Raw genomic sequence first — 4,936 nt, forward strand, 5'->3', positions numbered from 1 at the left:
GTCATACTCAAGGCCATACATGCCCGTCTTCATTAGCCCAGGTTAGGAGCAGAACAGTAGGACGTTAAACTCCATTTCATTTCATTTTCTATGGGTATCACTAGGATTATTATTTATTATTTTGTTTACAATATTGAAACTATTGTGGTGTTATCCCAGACAGTGATGATGGCCTTGTTCTAACAGTTCTAATAGTAAGTGCAGGAGGAACGCACTACACGCAAAACAAATATCTACGAGATAAACCTGCGAACAAGACAGAAAATAGACATTGGACTAAATAAACAAATATCAAATCAAGTGAATGGATCCGGGAGCCAGAGAGAGAGAGAGAGAGAGAAATGGGGTTTAACGTCCACTCGACACAAACTAGGTCATTTCGGGACTAACGTATGGTTTTAATTTTATTTCAATAATTCGCTTGCGCGTAGGGGTCTTTGGCAGTGGGAGGAAACCGGAGGACCCGGAGAAAACCCACGAGGTTGGACAGGCGACCCTACTCCTTGTCACGTACAACCGAGGTATCGAAACCACGCCAGTTGACTCAATGACAGGCTTTATGATATAGCACGCACGTGCTAATCATTCGGCCATCCAACCCCCCTGGTGCAATTGTGATATAATTACAACTAGGTGATAACTGACTTAATTACTGGCATTTTATACTACCGTACATGATTATAAACAATTAGATTACTGACATGTTATGCTATTGTACATGGTGATATACAACTAGATGATAACTGACTTAATTACTGACATTTTATAGCACATAAAGGCGGGTATAAAGTTAAGATTGCTTTACTACAATTTGTACTTTTCCATCCTGATCAATGTAAATAGAGGGTGTTAGGGTTTTATTTACGGGTGATGGTACTGGTGGTTCATTATGAGGTTCGGTTGTCCACTGTCTATTAAGAATTGCTGCCATTGGTTCATTCGGGATTGGTTCAGTAATTGGTGTCAATAGTTGGTTACTTGATGATGTTTCAAATGTTAATGGTTGGTTTCCTGGTATTGATGTCATCTGTTCATTGGTGCATAGTTCATAGCTGTGTTTTCGGGATCAGGTCTAGAGAAAAAGAAAGAGCAAAATTTAAAGATACATTATGTAAGATTTAGATAAAGAGCTAGCCATTCCTGCTATGCTATAATAGTTCGAAAATAAATAATGTCAAATGAATAATTTGAAAACTTCATTCAAATTACTCTATTGCAAGCGAAGATATTAGCCTTTGAAGGTTTGACAAGACGTGTGCAATAATTTCAACCACTGTACTGGTTGTTTAAAGCTAAGTCTCGCTCCTCCATTTTTAGCTTAAATCAAAATATGGCTGAACTGTTCTAATCTATTTAATATCGGAGAAATCCGATGCCATCGAGAGTTGATTATGGTCTGGATAAGTTAGTTAATGTCTAATTAATAATTTAGAAAACATTTCAGGCCTAAAGAAAGACGTGCAATAGGCAGACTTAGCTCTTGCATAATGTATGTTTAAAGTTCAATAGTATAAATTATTGAAGAAATGTTATAAACAGACTCTATTTTTCACCATTAATATTCTTTTCAATACTACTTCTCCCATTCTTGTTTATCCATACTAAGATTTATTTACATCTTGTATTTTGGATAATTGTAGATTAACGGAAAAATGGAAATGGCGGATTTGATTTGATTCAATATTGTTCATTGAAAACTAGTTTTATGGCTGCATGCGTTTTGATAAACTACTAATTGTCAAAACTTTCAGCTGCAGATTAAATCAAAAAAAAAAAACACACAACTATTTATCGTACAAAAACTTATCTTTTCATGGGATCTTACATGATATGCATAGTCAATTGATATATGTCCTTGTGAGACATCCAAGCATTAATGCACCAAAGTTTGAATTTAATTGCAATTTTCACTGGAAACCAATGTAAATCCTTAAAAGTGGTGTGATTTGGCAATTTCTAGCCGGAGTATTTTGTACAAGATGGGGGGTTGCATGGCCGAATGGTTAGCACGCACGCGCTGCGCTGTATCATATGGTCTGTCATTGAGTCAACTGGTGGGGTTTCGATTCCCCGGTTGTATGTGACAAGGAGTAGGGTCGCCTGTCCAACCTCATAGATTTTCTCCGGGTCCTCCGGTTTCCTCCCACTGCTAAAGACCCCTACGCACAAGCGAATTATTGAAATAAAAAAATTAAACCATGTTAGTCCCGAAATGACCTAGTTTGTGTCGAGTGGACGTTAAACTCTCTCTCTCTCTATCTCTCTATCTCTCTCTCTTGTACAAGATGTTATTTGTGTATAAGGCTGTTGTTTAAGCTAAACAGTAGTCAAGTCTGGATAAAATTAAAGATCAAACGAGCGCATGTGTTACATCTTTTGTGATCTAATTGCAGATTTGATGTATAGACCTCAAATGGTGATATTTCAAAACTATGATTAAAATATTTCTATTTAACCAAGAGTAAGGTTACACTGTCCATATCACATGCAATATAACTTACTGATCAACTATAATTTCTTCTACTGATAACATCAGTGACAGCTTCTCTCTTCCACAATGGGATGGTTGTGCCAGTGGAAGTAATGAAACAGGTATTCCCTTTATAGGTATTCTACCACTTTGTACAGATTTATATGGGAATTTTCGATTTGAATTTGTAGCTTTAGCTTTAAAGATAATAATATAAAAACAATAATTGAACTGTGAATAAGTCAGAAATTTTTCTGAACTTATTTATGACACTCCTGATTGCTGAGTCAGCACCTTACTAACTGAGCCACCGTGGCTAGATTATACTATAAAATGTAGTTCTAATTAAGATACTCAAAGATATGTTTGCACACATCTAAGTTGTCCAAGCAGTCCATAAAGGTTGCCATATCTTTTTTGGGGATGATAACTTTAGCCTCTAGAGTGTCCATGGCAGACAGACAACAATATACAACCACATTTCAATGTGGGCCCATAAAAATTAACTTAAATGCAGAGGACAATCTCTCTGCTTACTTTCAAATGACAAGCTACTTCTTCTGTCAAATACACTGGTTGTAGAAATACAAACTACATGACAACATTTCCAGAGACATCACCATAACTCATGTGACAATACATAAATCAATGTGAAAATATAAAGTTACCATAAAGCTTGTTAAAGTGCTCTCGGGAGATCACGTGGCTAAGTGGGTAAGACGCTAGCTCGCTAGCCTGGAGGTCGGGTGTTCGATCCCTGCATTGGCCGAGAAAGTTCATCCAGATTTTCCGGCGTGGTTCTCCCTTGTCAGTGATGCAGGGCTGAGGGGCTGACAAGGAAAGCTGTCTAGTCGTTCGGATGGGACGAAAAACCGAGGTCCCGTGTACACATTGGCGTGCACGTAAAAGATCCCTTGGCAGTTGAAATTCGATTTAAGAGTAGGCCGTAGTCCCGCTGTCCGGGCAAAATTTCCCTCATAGCACACTGTATGGCGTATGCCCTTCTTCATTAGCCCAGGTTAGGAGCAGAACAGTAGGACATTAAACTCCATTTCATTTCATTTCATTTCTCTTGCTCTCGCTTGTAAAACTGAGAGTTTCTCCTGATTTGATTCATTTGATGCTGTAATAAAATTATCTGTGCATTCACAAAATTGTAAATCTAATCACCAGATTATAATCATAATACACGACACGATTCTTCAATTCTATTTTCTACAAGTGTGAGAAACCTAGGAGTAAGGTTTGATTGTGAATCATCAATGGAAACTCACATTATATCCTATACATTAGAAAATATTTAACTGCAGAATCTGCCAAAATATTAGCATCATCCCTTATACTGTCTAGAATAGACTACTGTAACAGCCTATTAGCAGATGCACCATCTATTCTCCTGAATCATCTTCAGGTATGAAATAATCTAAAAATAATGTTATTAAGTTACCTTGACTGGACGTTTGAGAACTGAAGTATATAATTATTGATGTTTGTACACTTTCTTTTGAAAAATAATCATTCATTTTTCCATTTCTAGCGATAAAAAGTTTATCACTTGAAAACCCCACAGCAGCAATATTAATATCGCAGTCTGATATTTTCTGAAGCTAAAAAAAAGAACAAGTTTGGGACTCAAATATAAGCATACATTCACGTTGTTAAATATGGTGATTACCCTGGAAATAATTGTTGACTTGTGCTAATATTTAAAGCTGCAATTTCATATTTTTAAGTTATATTTTTTAAAATTTATCAAAATAAAGCCTTAAAATAGATGGTATCCATAAACCGTCCTATGGTTAAAGAATAATCCTATTAATCCTATAATTCACTATTGCCAGCTGAGAAATTGGCAAAAATATCATTTTCAAGTTCAAATTCCAACGTTTGAAGGTAGCTAATGCATGGAGGCAATATGAAAACAAGGGAGGTAATTGTGTAATTATTTCATGTGTCAATGATTTTTAAGGGTGGGAAATAATGCCCACGGAGGTATAATAGTGAGTTGATAACCTATTGAGCAAAAGACATAGAAATAATTATGTTTTGACTTTCTTAGAAAATATGAAATTCTCGCTTTAAAAGAGTTAAGATTTATGATTAAAATTTCAGTAATAATGTTTACGGTAACTATAATAAGAAATGAAATGAAATGAAATGGGGTTTAACGTCCTACTGTTATGCACCTAACCTGGGCTAAGGGAAGACGGGCATACGCCATACAGATCTATAATAAGATCCTCATTTTACTTATTGTATAGATGTGCTTAAAGCATCCAAGATTTTTAAAATTTAGCAATAAATGTCACTTTAAGAGAGAGAGAGAGAGAGAGAGAGAGACTGACAAAATGTTTTGGATTACCTTATATTCAAAGCTCACCACTACAATTAACTGTTTAAAAGTATCAAAGTTTTCAATAATAAAAAATTACGAGAGCATCTAACTGTTTTAATAGAACAGAAGAG

At 35.7% G+C, this 4,936-nt stretch overlaps 1 long non-coding RNA gene across 1 annotated transcript; it reads right to left on the bottom strand.

The window, feature by feature from the left end:
* Positions 1-400: 400 nt before the first annotated feature.
* Positions 401-4,004, bottom strand: LOC130013233 (uncharacterized). Its single transcript, XR_008788605.1, has 3 exons — positions 3,918-4,004; positions 2,502-2,667; positions 401-1,072 (listed from the first exon to the last, which is right to left on the bottom strand). It is a non-coding gene; the product is annotated as an uncharacterized LOC130013233 (long non-coding RNA).
* Between the last annotated feature and the right edge of the window lie 932 nt (positions 4,005-4,936).

The sequence above is a fragment of the Patella vulgata genome, chromosome 6, assembly GCF_932274485.2.
Source record: "Patella vulgata chromosome 6, xgPatVulg1.2, whole genome shotgun sequence".
Lineage (NCBI taxonomy): Eukaryota > Metazoa > Mollusca > Gastropoda > Patellidae > Patella > Patella vulgata.